Raw genomic sequence first — 15,994 nt, 5'->3', positions numbered from 1 at the left:
ACAACTGAGTAAAAACTCAGAAATCCAGAAAATTCCACTTCAGAACTGAGGACTGTGCATTGGAAAGCCCTACAAAGTTAGAAACAGGAGTCCAGAAAATTCAGTGTACAGACCTGTATGGGAAATCAGTCTAGTAAAGTTCTGTTTCCCTCAACAAATTGCTTTTCATGGACATGGTTAGAAATATAGTATCAGATGAAAGCATGAAACTGGTAAAATACTTGGCCTTTGGGTTGAATTTTCAGAAGATGGATTATTATGTGTGCTTTCTAGGTAGTGGTGGTGTAGGTTTGGAAAAAATTAAGGTCCAGGAGCTATTGCAGCATGATGGGCTTTTCCCTGCATCCATTTATCTGTTATGTACCAGAAGCTCTTCTTTACCAAATGTTGTTGACGCTGTTATCTGTACTTTCTGTTTCAGAGCAGCATTGATGATTGGACTAAAACCCAGTGGAGAGAGATTAATGTGGAACAGATGGATGTGCAGCTCTGAAGGTTTGCCAAGGCAGGTTCCATAGCTGTCTATTTCAGCAATTTATCTGTCTCAGTGCCACCCCTTCCTTATTCTTCCCACCCACTTTGATGTTGCAATAGATTTATTACTCATGTCCAAACTGAATTTTCTGGAACATGCTTTGTTTTGGGGGCTTTCCTCTAAAACTTTGTTCTTTTGAATGAGTTTCCACTTCCTGTGGAGGTACTTAATAAAACCATGTTGTCCCTTCTCTGAGCTGAGGCAGTATGTGAAAGAATAAAGAGATTGGGGGTTTATGACAGACCTCACAGACCCCGACTGTTGACAGTCATTTTTAGAGACAGGTGGAATTTGCAGAGGTTTATCTGCTCTGCTCACAGACATAGCTCCAGAGTGTTGGGAGCTGCAGAAAAGGTACTCATTTTTGAAGGGAGCACGCTTTCTTTGCTTTAAGTATTTGCAATGCTTTGTTAACGGTAGCCCTGCAGAAGACAATTCCCATGAGACAAGGGAAGTATGAAGCAAAAATAACAACAAAGGCCTCCCAGACTATTTGCAGGACACTAGAGGAATAACTGTGGTTCACAGACAGTATAGTAGTTGAGTATAAAGTCTTGACCTTAATGGGTATAAAATTTCTTCTTTACATATTTGTTTCATTCAGGAATAAATAAGCTTAACTGCATGCCCAATTATTAGTGGTTTAAGAGAAAAATCAGACTTCATGGTAGATGTCTTTGCTTAAATTGCTTCAGAATTGTGAACTCTGCCTAGCCAGTTCTGATACTGGGAGTTGTCATGTTTTGGTAGGTGTGGTAAAAGCAAGGAGAGGATTGAGATAACTGCATTCTCCTTCTGCTTTTGCATCATTCCCTGTGGCACATATGCCAGGTCCTGGAACACAAAAGATGCAGTTCACTGCCTGTGAGCTGATCAGTTATGTCATGTTCATCATGCTCCAGTGGGTATATGAGTCTCCCTTACTTCTCTGAGCAGTGGTTTCAAACATATTAATTTATGTATCGTCTTATCTGCAGTAAATAATTAATAAGAAAATTATACTTAAATTATCAGGGCTGTGTTAAACTAAATGGCTCTGATCGAAGTGGAATAATAAAATCACTGTGTAAACATGGTGTTAATACAGTTCCATTACTTTAAATGGCATACTGTAAAGCATATTTCTGGTCTTTGACTTACCTGCCACACAAACCAATTAGTCAAATAAAATCTTCCCTAGTCCCATGCTAACTACAACTTTCCCATGTATCTGCAAATGCTTTCTTTTTCTAGGCTCTTTTTAGACACTGGAAGGTGCTGTAAGGTGTCCTCAGAGCCTTCTCTTGTCCAACCTGAACGACCCCAGCTCTCTCAGCCCTCTGATCATCTCCATGTCGCTCCTCTGGACTCACTCCAAGAAGAGCACATCATTCTTCTGTTGGGGTCACCAGAGCAGGATACAGCATTCCAGGAAGGGTCTCACAAGAGCAGAGTAGAGATGGAGAATCACTTCTCAACCTGCTGGCCACTCTGCTTTTGATGCAATCCAGGACATGGTGCATAGAATGAGTTCACAGGGAGACTGTTGACCTGAGAGTAGACAGGAAAGAAGGAAAAAAAAAAAAAAAAAGGAAAAAGTGAGGGATGCCAGAAGGGGCAGCAATATATGCATTTAGCCCAATTGTTGATCATATAGCTGGAAAACCAAAGAAGGTTCTATGAACCTAAAAAAAAAAAGTAATTTCAATTTCTCAAAAAGAATCCCAGTGGTTTTGGTTCCTATAACATGGATCAGTTGTTGGTTTTCAGAATTTGAATATTTTTTTAAATCATTTTGAGAAAGAAATTTGAAGACAGATTTCCAAATTTTTGTTTCATTTTTAAAGTAAAAAGAACTATAAATCTGAAACCACAAGAGACTGAATGTAACATAATGTTTCTATTATATTTCCATATGCCAGTCATTTGTCACATACAGTTTTAACAAAAGAACATTTAAAATTATTTTAAATGCAGAAAGTCCTACACAGGATTAGCACAAAAATGTTGTGATTCTTTTTTTAACAAAAATAATGAAAAAAGGATTGACTGTTATCTTTTTGAAATATAGATTAAAAATTTAGTTGTTTTTTTTTAATTGATATCTTACAAAGTAGTAACAAAATACAGCAAATACCTCCACCACTCCCCAAGGTTTCTAGTCTGCAAATACTGTGTCTGTAGCTTACATTAAATTCAATGCAGCTGTGCAAACAAATTTATCTTTTAGTCTTAAGATGTACAATATATCATAATACAAGACAAAACAAAAAACCCCCACAGTAACAACATCAAGAAACATTTCACCTAGACCAATTAAGTTTACATTTCTGGTGCAAATCTGAAAGTGTATCCAATATCTAGAGTGCATATGATTTATTTCATTGTGTTTTTTAGTTAGATACCATTTGAACACTTTGTTATATGCTTATGTGTGACTTTTCTTGGTCACGGACTTCTTTTGCTCTCTGCTGTCTCTTTGCTTTACAGGTCAGGCTTTTAGTATAGGAAGATACTACCTCGCCCAACCTTCTGGGACTCCAGCTTCATAAAAGTAGAAAATGAAGTCCAAAGTGTAGTTGTGAATGCTGTGCAAGAGTTGAGTACTGAAAAAGAGAGAGGTGCATGTTTCTTTCTTCTGTTTTTTGCAGAATAGTATATAACAAACTATTTGTCTGATTAGGTTTTGTTCCAAGCAATTAATGATAGAAGTGAATATTTTCATGTGACTTACCTAGGGATCAAAATTCACAGCTTAGAGAAATTAACTTCTTGTCTGTGGTGTAGTTTACCATCACTGTGAATTAAATATAATTTAATTAAAGTTACCAACTCAAAATATGAAATGTGATATATATATATATATATAGAGAGAGAGAGAGAGAGGGGGACAGATGTTATTATAACTCTTCTTTTTTCCCAGATTTTGGCAGAAACCAACCAAATATGGACAGCCATTGAATGTTCTTATGAAGAGCGTCAGAGGAAAAAAACTCCTTTATTGAAGTCAGAGGAACAGCTGCTTGAAACTTTAGATAACAATCAAGTAAGGATTTAATTAATAACAATACCATTAGTGTATCAATATTATTCACTCCCTTGATACACTTTTATTTAAAACTTTTTCCTGAATCATTATTGCAGAGAGTTATATTTTCTCCACGTGTTAGTAGTGGGAATTTACATGTATGCTATATAACTCCATGTGTTCTAAAAAATTCCTGTCTCCATGCAGGAGTCAAACAAAATCATAGCTTTCTAAGCTTGTATTTTTTTTCTATTTTTTTAAAATCCTTTAATAATATGCTGTGCGTTTTCATTGTTTAAAGATGTCTTATGTTGTGATATACAGTAACAGTTACAGGAGAATTTGTTAAGCTCTTGCTAGCTCTAGTTCCTCTGTTTGATAAATTATTTTGATTAGTGCAGATTTTTCTCGGGTTTTTTTATTTTATTTTATTTTTTTAGTTTCAGCTGCAAATAATTCTGAACAGTAAATATGTGGTATATTTCACTGAACAAGTGAAAGGTTGACAAAATAAACATGGCAGATTCTATCATTTTCATTTGGATGAAAGTTCAACACACATGGTCTTTCTAGAAAGTATTTTCACTGGCTCTGAAAACATCAGAAGCTAGCTGCCTTGAAGATGCAAACAAAATTGATGAAATCAACAGAGACTTCAAAGTTAATAGAGTTATTAGTTTCTATTAATTTATATCTTGCATTTGAATTCTTCAGAATATTTCCTAAATGATACTATATTGACAGTTAATTTGAGTATTTCTTTCAAAGACTTGTTTCTAATCCACTGAATTAACGTTATTATGAGAGTCTCAGGCTTACTTGGGGGAATATCAGAAGTGGATTTTGCATTTTAATTATTAAAATCAAAGTAATTATTTGCCTTGTTATCCTCTCACATGGACTGGCAGTTGCTGGTGACATAATTTGAGACAAAGTTCTGGAGGTCATTCCTTCACATGTCTTTAATATCTTCTTTTATTTAATCAGTGTTAGTTTTTTAACCTCTTGGAATCACATAGAGATACGATACTTCTGAGTTGCAGAAATCTCTTCTGCTGAACTCCATGTCATTTAGGACAGTGATGGTTAAAATACAAGTTTATGGTCTGTTCTTTAATGTTGGCAAAGTTAAGTACAGCAATCAATCTTAACATTTGAACTGACAGAAAACATTGTGCCTTCAGTGTTCATTCTGACCAAAAAAGTCACTGAACTCTTGCATAGTAAAGATTTGGCATTGTCAGTATACCTGTAATTCAACCCACATATGCCAGGGAAAGTTCTCATCTTGGGCAATTCTGAAAAGCTAATATGTTGTAATGTTCTATAGGGAAGTTCTATGTTTGAAATTTTAGATATATTTCTAGTTGTTTAAATCTGCAGTTTAAAAACATGGACAGCAGCATGTCTTACTATATGCCAAAAAAAAAAAAAAAAAGTATATTTATTCACTTTTTGTGTCAATGCGAACATGTGTTTTCAGGTTTGTAACAGTTCATACATCAAAGATAAAATGTGCATCTTGAAAAGAGTGGCTACTTTGCACTCACATTTAACTAGTTCTTTTCTGCTGCTTTCTTTGTTGTTTTGTTTTGTTGGTTTGGGGGTTTCTTTTCATTTGTCTGCACATAACTGCCCTGTTGAGTACGAAATTTTTTTCTTGTCCCTTACTTGCTGAGGCTGGACTCTTTGGAAGGTCAAAGAGGATTTTGCCCCTAGCCAGACTTAGCTTTTAGGAACTTCTCTGGCAGAATTCCCTTCTCTTGGGTTCCTTGGTCTTAATTATTACAAGATGATGTTCCCTTCCATTTTCTGGAAAGGAAACATGTAAGGTTTGCCACCTTCTCTGTTCCTTACAGCTGTGTTCATTGTTATAATTTTAAATTAAAAGTGGATGGTATTGTTCTATTGTACTGTTTGATCTGATTTTTACCTTTACTGGGAGGGAATTCTTGGCTTTAAGGTGATTAAAGGCATGTGTGGTTAAAACCTCTGTCATATTTTCGGACTTTCTCTTTGTGGAAAAGCTTTGTCTGCATACGTAGAAACCAAGCACGTCTTTTCCTCTCTTCTATTTTATTTTTTCAGCAGACTTGCTAGACATGCTTTCAAAAGGAACACAGCCAAAACAGGTGAACCTCTTTGTGAATGTACTTCATTCTTTGTGAATGAATGTACTTCATTTTGTCTACAGAAAGGCAAGTTTTCCAGCTAATTGTGTGAGGTGATAGTATCATAGAACTGCACCTTTTTTCTGAGCATTAATTTACTTTGCAAGTAGGAACACTTCGCCTAAGGAAAGTAATAAACGTTTTTCCCCCATCTAGGATAGGTAGAAAGTATTCAGCAAGGAGAGATGAAAGGCATTTTACAGGTCCTGGACTGTCTTTGCTGGAAATTTGACCAGTGAAAGTTGCATTGATTTGGATTTTTGGATTGTAGGTTTGCAAGAATTAGAAATGGAAAAGGTCAGTGAGATCATCAAATCTATTCTCCTTCTAGCACAGACTGATCAAATTTCAGGCATACTATGTGTAGTGGTGATAAGTAAGACTGAAAGATCTATGGTGTCTGTTAGATTGTTACTAACTGAGCTGCTGACTATTGTACGAGGAATGTTTTTGTAACCATCCTTCTGTGTTCCTCCCTTGAACAATAATCTGCTACATTTTGTGACGCTTTGAGAGCATTTTATATAAAAGCACAGGCACTTCGATGTATTTCAGGAGCTCCATACTATGTTATCTACATGCCAGGTTATACTCCTGGCCTCGGTTACTAGCCAGCCACAGCCATCAATTCTCAGTGCTAGAGTTTTTAGTGTGCCTCAGGCTAAGCCTTTTTTTTGAAGGGCTGTGACATACAACTGATACTTTCCAAGAGGATGAAGGACTTGTGAGGCTCAAACACGGAGCCTTTTCAAACATGATGATAGACTTTTGTAGATTCTTCATATAACTAAATCTCAATGATTTATTTCATCCACATATAAGAGCAACCAAACAGATCTTCCATTCTAGTTGTAAGGCATAGAGTATGCTGGTGTGTAGACAGTGATCTTCAAAGTCCACGGTCTTTGTGGAGATATCTAGTTACATAAGGCATTTAGACCTCAATAGGTAATTTGTGATATAAGCACTAGCCGTAATTAATAACAAATTCAAGACTTCTCAGTTTTATATTTAGCTGTCTTTGTCCTTCAGATTCTTCTGACAACTGAAAGTCATAAGAGTAGTGTGATTAACTCCATTCACTGATTTATCTGTGACCATTTTACCACAGCTTTTCCCATAAAAACCTTGTGTGTAGTAATCATGCAACAGTCAGAGAGTCATCCACTTTAACAGAAGTATGTATTAGTGTGATTGACACAAACCTAAGATAAATGATTTCCTTATACTTCTGCTATTTTTGGGTGGAGGTAGCTCATCATCTTACAGTACTTTTTGACAGAGTTACTGATCATAAATTTCAAGAGAATACAGAGGAATCTATAAATGCTACCCTTGGGCAGAGAAAAGGAGTATGTTCTATTTCATGACAAATGTGGATCCAATAGCCAGATACGTTGAATTATATGAAACCTCCTTCATGGATTTTGCCCTCTTTGGGGTGCTACTTTTAAAAATGTAAATTTTGAAAAAGTAATGGTAAATAAACAAATAATAATAAAACCAGAACATTTTGTTACCCAAAATTGTGTAATTTAGTAATAATTTAAAGAAATGTCTATCCACCTCTTGTACATAAGGTGTTTTTTAAAAGAAGTGTAGAGAGTTTACTGTTGAGGAGCAATGAAAAAGAAAAAAAAGGTACTAAAAGTCACAGAACTGATCAATGTTGCATTTCTCATACTTCCTCTCTTCTACCCTTTTCATTTCATCTTTTTTTATATGGTTTCAGATCCCCTCCTCTCATGCTTTAGCACACACCTCTCTAGACCTCCAGTGCTCTCACACGTCCCCTGTCATCCGAACAGGGTTTCAGCTGATTTTGAGCGTTATATTTGCTAATTGGCCAGCCAGTATTTGTTCTAACTGTGTAGTGGTAGGTCAGAGAGAACAGATCAGCAACTTCTGAGACAATAACTTATTGTTCTCAGAACAGTGCTGAATGCATAAGCATTCACATTGCATAAAATCAATGTTGCTTGTGGTTCTAATGATTGATTGTCTCAGCAGGGAGGCCCCAGACTGAATGGACAAATATATGCAGCTTGCCTCTTAGAGATAGTTTCTCCAAGATACAGCTACATTTGACTACATAGAGACATAGGAAAGACTATTGTCTGGGCTTACTCTGTGTCTGTGAACACAAAAACTTCAGACTTTCATATTTGGAACTCTAAGACATTATGTCTGGATGTTCCAGTCAAGTGAATATGTAAAACAAAGCAATGTCTGTCATCTCATCTAAATCCTAATGGAGAGGCAGTAACAGAGAAAATGGAGGGAAAAAATCCACTTTCGTTTCAAGTTAGTACAAACTTTTAATGTAAAGAAAATCATTTGTAAAGATTAATGAGATGAACTTGCTTTATTTTTGGTATAAAATGTATCATTTATGTTATGTGCATAAATTTATGCATACTTGGGTTTTTTGCTTCAAAGGTAGAGTCTTGGCTGCAACATCTTCAGGAAACTGCAAACAAACAAATAAGTCTCTGCATCATGGAGGTAATAATGGCCTATGAAGAGAAGCAGAGAAAACAATAAGTTTTTTACTACCCAGCCTGAGACTAAACTCACTGCTTCACAAATCTGTTGAGTTTCAGATGTAGAAGTGGCATTTGGTACGATGGACAAGGGCCTGGCATCAGCCCCAAAGGATTGCCACAAGAAGCAGGAATGGATGTTTTCCTTTTGTTTAATTCAGAGAAAATAACTACAGTGTGAAAATGGTCCCGTAAAAAGATATGAGTAGCATATTGGAAAATTTGAATACTATAGTAAATAAACTGCTATTTGCACCTACTGGAAAAAAGAAACACGGCTTTTGCTTCCATTTCTGTTACCTCAAGGTCATTTTTATCCCATTTTAATTAATTAGCCCACATCTTTTGTGGGATTATTCCAAACTAAGATGAAAGGTAAAGGCAAAGATATTGCCCAACATCAATCATTATACTGTGCTAAGAACAGAGTATGCAGCCAGTATGCATACAAGATTAAGCCCATATATTTGTGTAAAGAAGCCAAAGTTTTTGGGTTTGTTTTTGTCAAACCAACCAGTTTACTTCTAAGATCGGTTTTAGTCCCATTTCAGAAGGGTGGCTTCTGCCATTTTATTTTTGCTTTGCCCTTGTTTACCTCCAACTTCTCCTGAATGTTTCTGTCCTGCTGTGAGTACGCTTTCTCTTTGCAAAAACTTTCAGTAGTTTTGGTTTTGTTTTTTCAACATAGAATATCTGCTGAGGGGAAATGCAAAATAAGAAACAGACTTTAAAGGGGTGATGGATATCTGACAGAGTTGTGTAAAATTTCCCTGTAATAGCAAAGGTACTATATCTTTCTATTGAAGTTAGTTGTATTTTCATCCTTAGAATTACTTGCAGTAGCTGTGTATGGGGGCTTTTTTCTCTCATTAGTATGAAATCCAAATAATTCCACAGTCACTTCCTACTATGTAACCCTGTATAGTAATTTATGTCATATTTTGTGATCATACCCTTATTGCATTGCCTATTTTTAAAATCTGATTTTAAGTCACTGTTCTTTCCTAAGGGCTATTTTTAGTTTACCAACAAATGTTCTCATGCAATTAGTACAATTTTTACAGAGTCTGGTGCATATCTCTATGGAGATTTTAACCACAGAATTTACAATTCAACTTCATGCACATCATCTTATCCATCCATTCCTCCTACCCTGCCTGGTTGACCATTTGCAGTGTTTGTGCTCACCTGGATTGTCATTGTTTTAGAGGTGATTCAAATGTCTGTTTTAACCAGGATTTCTTCTAGCATCTCAGGTTTAATACCAGCTAGTTTGTACATACAAGCCAGTTTTTATGGTGATCTAGTTCATAATGTAGGCAGAACTAATTTCTAGTAGCAATAATGGTAGAGTTACTGAGGTTCATCTGAGGTTTTAGATGGTTACCTAGACCTTTTCATGGTCACTTGGAGAAATGCTCTTGTTACCATGATGCTTTGAGAACTTTCATTGGTTGATCATCAAAAAATCATGTCCATTGTCACTGTAGATGTTCATGCCAGACATGTATTAGCAAGCCTTTGAGCTCAAAAGGTGTGTTTGAATCCTCTACATTTTGCATACGCAGTTTATTCTGCCTTCAGTAATTCATAATGTGTTTTGATCTCCTTTTAGAGACATGCATACATCTCTAGAGCAAGTCACTCCTCTCCTGTGGTGACTCTTTATAAGTGCCTACAGTTGACACTTTCAATGTTTATTTAAACCAAAGTGCTCACTCTGTGTAATTTTGTTCAGGTAAACCTAAGGTGGCTGGCATATGCTGTTTGAATGAACAAAACATTTCACTGGATGGGGATTGAAATAGGAAAGAATTCTCGTTCTCCTTCTGACCTCCTGAGCCTCAGAAATAAAATGGTTTTCTAAGACAGCATTAAGATAAGAAGCAACAAGGCTTGAGGAGTAAAATGAAACTCATTCTGGTCAAAGTAATGTCTACTCCAAGGCAAAGATTGCATTTTTTGTAAGGAGAGGTCTTAGCTTAGTAAGTGACAATGTGTGCTGCTGTAATAGCTCTATTGAAATGATCTCCTATTACACTTGCATCTGTACAAAAGCACAAATGCCTCCAGGTTCATCTAATCCTTTATAGCTGGTTGTAGTGGTTATTGGTCCTAAGTGGCTAGGAATGAGGTGTGAGACCTACAGATGACAGCATTCTGATGGGTGGCATTTCTTCCATCTGAATAGCTCCTACCTGGCATCATGACTCTACAGTGGCTTTTTAGGTCACCAGTTTCAGAGCTTTTCCTTGGTTGTCATAGCTATGCCATAGATGGGATGATGTTCAGAAACACTGGTTTGCCAGCATTAGTGATGCTCAGTTTCAGTACGTTTATGAGCACTTGGGAAATACCCCTTGGCTAGTTATTGCACCTTTGACTGACAGGTAATGACTGCTACTTACAAGTCTGCCTTACCTGTTTCTGTGAATAAAAAATTAATTGTTTCTTAGAAGTTTAGTGCTCTTTCCTAACTCATATGTATATGGTTATTAAGACACAACATCTTTGAGCATGTGTGTGCATGTAGGTGTGCATACTTCTGTAATGGTGTGATATTAATGGTCGTTACATTTAAAATAACTGAAATATTCTTTGCATATGTATGTACTCAGTGTGCAGTCTGAAAGGGAACATGAGTGGATTTCTACCAAGGTTAATCAAGATTTTTCAGCAATTTTTTTTTTTTGTTTGCCCAAACCAGTTTGTAAGTTTTTTTTCACACCACATACAATGACTTTTTTTTATCCCCCAGAAATATTTCTACTATAGTATGGAACTTCTTTCTACAATAAGTGATACAAAAAGATGCACCCAGTCACCCTGGCTGGCTTAGTGCTTACGACCCTCAGTTGGAGGGACCAATTCTGGACCTTGAGTCTTTAAAATAGGCAAAGCAGCAACTACAGTCTCCTGTTTCCTGTCCTATGTGACCACTGATAGGATGTTCCTTCTTGCTAAAAAATGCTGATGTGGTTAGTTTTCTAGAAGGAGCATTTTCAAAGTAGTATCACACCGTGATTTTACATGAACATGGAAGAGGTACATTTGTGGTTCAGGACATTAAATTTTAATGAGAAAGTCTTGGAATAAATCATCCATGAAACATAAGGTTTGGAGAAAAAGCCCCACAAAACGAATCCTCCTGACATTGCAGAAGTTCACTGCAATGCGAACAGTCACTTTTCTTATATTAAGGTGTTATATTACTCTAGCCCAAGCTCTCAATCTAAAAGTGAGTGTTTCTCTTGAAGAACCAGCTAGCACAGATAAGACAGAGACCACTGAAGATTTAGGCTGTGCCCTTCATATGATGGTATACATCTTCAACTGTTCAGAAAACATGGATGACAAGGTGAGATATTCTGCTAAGCAGTATGCAGATTGGTGTTCAGCTTCTTTTTCATGTGAGTTACATTGGAAACTGTTGCTTTCAAGAAAAAGACGTTAAATCTTTCACTTCCAGTTTTATTCTATAGAGAATATCTGTAAAGATTTGGTCCAGACAGGAGCTTGGGAGTGCTTTGATGAATACAATCGCGCCTTGGTAGCTCAGTCAGTGATGGCAGTACAATTAAAGACTATCCATGATATAATTAGGAACAAGAAAAAGGAGTATTTCAGCAGTGCATCTTTGTTGTCCTTCACAGGCTATAAATGCTGAACCAGTAATATCTTTTTTCAGAGTTCCTCTGAAACCCTTTGTAAATGAGGGAGAAGATGGAAACACTAAATCACCTGTGTAATATACTACCTTAAAATAACTTTATCTTCAAAATGTAGCAACAAACATCAGTGACATCCTGGTCCTACAGGATTCCAATTAAAGCTTTGCTATTGAAACTCTGGCCCTGTTCACGTCCCACCATGTGAGATCACGGCAAGATACGGGTGAGAAGTTTGACAGGATTTGACTTTGCCAGAAGTCTCAGTGGTTCCAGGGTTTTCCAGTGTCCCATCTTCTTCTTCTGCTTTCTTTACTCGATGCTGTCTCCCAGCCTTTTGAAACCCTCAGCATCCCTACCAGTCTCATTTATTCTGCGTGTTTCAAAAGATGATTCTTCCTGAAGACATGCTTCAACAATGTGCACTCTTTGTGACTCTAGCAGTCTGGTCTTTTCCTTCCAGATTCAGTGCTGGCCACAGGAGCCACAGATTACTAAAAGCTGGTGGCCACCTCTGTTTGATAAGCTCTAGTAAACTTTCCCTTTTTGTAAGTATTATATTTCTTCTAACACTTTTTTGGTGTTACCTCTCTTTTAACAGACTTGTATTTCTTGGTGAAAATATTACATTGAAGTCCACAGTTGGAATATTTATTACCATGATCCTTAGATGTGCAGGTCAGACAGAACTACCTGAAAACCTCATAGCTCTGTTCAGGCAGTTATGCTATTGTGTGATTTTATTTTATTTTATACTAGTGTCTCAAGTCCACATTTAGAGAACATATCCCACCTAGTGTTCCTAGCCCTGGTTTGCAATGAAGGGCATCTTTTTGCTACAGAATTTCTGTTTAAAAAAGATCAGTATTCATGTTATGCCTGCCTCTAAACCATAATGACAAGGGCAATTAAATGTCTACCTTGCTGGGGTTTTTTGTTTGTTTGGTTTGGGTTGGTTTGTTTGTTTGTTTTTAAATCTATGTCAAATTTTAAAGATACCTGTGAACATATAGGAGGTACCTAAACATGTGCAAGAATATTCATTGTTTTGTGGTAAGTAGGAGTCCTCACAGCTCAGTTAACCTAGTAAAATCACCATTTGAAAACGGTCTAGCTATCACATTCTTGGTTGGGTGTAGGCATGAAGATATTCATAGATGTTTCAAAACTACCAGCTGAAAATGAAGCTTCATACTCTCATCTAGTAAGATATTGAGTGTGTGATTGTTGAGAAGCTGTGAAAAGTGCAGTGCACATCAAAAACAGTCATAATGCTTTTGCACACTGTGGGACAGCCCATTATCTTTTTCTTAAAGTAAGTATTTATGCTTTGTATCTTACCACTAACGTTTCAAGGAAGAAAGTTTTGAATTTGAAGGATCTGAATATATTTTGCGTGCTCTGCTCAGTGAGTTTATATCCAAAAGGTGTTTCTGAAAAAAAGGAATTGCTCCAGCCTGATGGGCAGTAAAATAATGCCAGTCTCTTCCAACAAACTTTTGGAGCTGTCCTTTGAACTATACGGTGCAGGCCTTGCTTAAAAAGGAGTCGTCACTCGCATTCTTGTGCAAAAGTTGTCACCTGGCTCTTGCATTGGCACTTTTCACTGATTTAATCAAGACTTGAGAAAGAAATTATTCTGTGATTTCCTTTCTTTACATATTGAAGTTCAGTGAGGTAAGCTACAAGGCATTGTCAGGCTGTCTGGGGAGGCACAAGTACACACGTGCTATCTGCACAGTAAATCTCTTGGATTTGTAAAAGATGGAATGGAACCAGGCATCACTTGCCTCTGTGAGCAAGCTCAAATACAGGTAGTATTTTCTTCTGTATTAAAAGTACGTCTAGATCTCGATGTGTTTTATTTTATCTGCTTTAACCATGGAATTCCTGATACCATAGACCTACATGCTTTCACTGCAGAGAGACAAAGTCTGCTAAAGTTAGAAAACTTTTTGCTCAGGCACATCTCATCCGCTTGCCAGCCAAGCATCCTGCTTCAGATGGCAGGACTGGGGAGCAGCAGCAGCAATTAGTTTTCGTGTTCCTTGAGCCCAAATTACACTCCTTTGTAACAAGCAGTAGGTAATATCTGCTTACAAGGAGGAGTTTAGGATTTGAATCCCTATGCCTCTGCAAACAATGTGTCTAAGATGCTATAGCTGAGTCTTAGCAAAAGTTGGAGGGAGACCCTCAGAGATACATTGTGCTTCCTTATAAATGGGGGGAGGAGGGGTGTTAATATTTCATAACTTGACTGTAGCATTACCAAACCTTCTCATTAATTGCCAACTCGGAACCCTCAAGGCCAAGCAAGATTGATTTGCACCAAGAGAACAACAACAGACAGCCCCTCAATTCAGACCATTGCACAAAATGGTACAGGTAGGACAGGGACCCCTGTGTCTGTGCTGTGTGACTGCCACCTCTCCTGCATTCAGAGTCAGCTGTCTTGGTGGCCGCATCTTCCACATTCAGCTGAGTGTGGTATTGACAAGAAAGCAGGAGGGTTCATTCCCTGTCACTACCAGGTGTTTCAGTGGACTACCAGAGAATGGAGAATGCATGTGATTTGGTTTTTGTTGTTTGTCTATTATTTTTGTTATCCTCTGTTTGTTTGTTTGGGAAGAAAAGGGTAAGGGACATGCAATAACATTAATTAACAAGATCTCTGCTGAAAGATAAAGTCAAATCATTGCTTTCTACTATGGTTTTCTTTGGCTTTGGTAGGTTGTTTGTTTGTTTTTTTCTGGTTTGTTTGGGGTTTTTAATTTTCAAAATCTATTTGCTGCATAAAGCAGAAGTCTCACATTTGCTTGGTTTTCACACACACAAAAAATAAGCCAAATAAAAAGTCTTTGAAATTATAATATGAACTGCAGCATTGAGACTCAGGAATTTAGCTGAATTCCCTGTAGCTGATATCTATAACTGCTCCTACCTATTGTATGATGCAGAGGAAAGACAGGAGATAACTGCTAAAGCATCAGCTCCACATGTTTGCCACTTAATAAAATCCCATAAGAGAGAAAGGACATAATAAATTCTGCTTGCCTGATATTTCTTGTATATTTCAGTTACTCTATTTGCAAGAAGTGTCATAATTATGGTAGGTAGAAGAGCAAGTCATTTTTTATAATTGGCTGCAATGCATGTAACAGCCCTTGTCTGGGCTTATGAAGAAATGCCTCTTAGAGCACAGTTTACTTAAAAATTGTTCAGCAGAGGGATTCTTGCTCTTTTTGTAGACTATGTTACTGATTTCTGTCAGAAATACACTGCTGATTTAAATTACCAGTCTTAATTTTGTCATATTCAAATATGGATAGCGATAAAAAAAATATTTGTTTTGCAGGAGTGAGAAAGTGCTCTGTGGGACAAATTTGCTGGTTTGTAGCTGGCCTGAACAAAAAAAAATCAAGATTTCTTCTTCACTATCATATAACCTAATTAGTGATTTTTTAAAATAAGGATATTGTTTAGCAACAGCAATATTATATTGTGTTACTTTTTAAATGAGATTTAATGAGATTTCCCCCATTTGTATCATTAATATATCTGTGATTCTGTTCTAAAAGTTTTAACTGGAGGTTATATTTTAAAGAGAAATCGTGAAACCTCTAAAGGCAAACAAGACTTCATATAAAAGCATTAAAGCCCTCCAAAATAATCGAAGTGCTTTAAAAAATTATGGCATTTTTAGTAATGGTTGGGTGTTGCACTTCCAGACTGTGTACAGCTGCTGGCTGTGACCTCTAGTTGTCAGTGGCAAATGACACCACTGCAGACTGTGGCTGCTCTAAGTTTCAGCAGTACCTGTCTCTGTGTTTCTCAAGTGCCTCGTTTGTGTGCAGCAATGTTATTGGATATTAACAATCAACAGTGACTAATTAGCTGCTCTGGCTTTGAAGTAAGCTTTGACTGACACTCTTAATTGTGGCTCTTTTGAGCTCTGCTTTTAAAAATGTTTGCACACATCAGACATTTGATTTAAATGGCTTATTCTCACTATGTTTAAATGCTAATCTGTGTATTTGAATTATGGGGCTTGTTTTCTTTTCTAGAACCTG

At 36.9% G+C, this 15,994-nt stretch overlaps 1 protein-coding gene across 1 annotated transcript in view; it reads left to right on the top strand.

Moving 5' to 3' along the window:
- Nucleotides 1–3,516: 3,516 nt before the first annotated feature.
- The window catches only part of DNAH11 (dynein axonemal heavy chain 11), a 34,588-nt gene continuing 22,110 nt past the window's right edge, over nucleotides 3,517–15,994 (top strand). The window contains 1 exon segment of the mRNA XM_050334160.1: nucleotides 3,517–3,560. The gene's annotated coding sequence lies outside the window, so the exon portion shown is untranslated.

Source organism: Myiozetetes cayanensis, unplaced genomic scaffold, assembly GCF_022539395.1.
Source record: "Myiozetetes cayanensis isolate MyiCay16 unplaced genomic scaffold, myiCay2020 scf1, whole genome shotgun sequence".
NCBI classification, from domain to species: domain Eukaryota; kingdom Metazoa; phylum Chordata; class Aves; order Passeriformes; family Tyrannidae; genus Myiozetetes; species Myiozetetes cayanensis.
The sequence above is the reverse complement of the archived record's forward strand: the minus strand, read 5'-3'. Positions and strand labels throughout refer to the sequence as shown.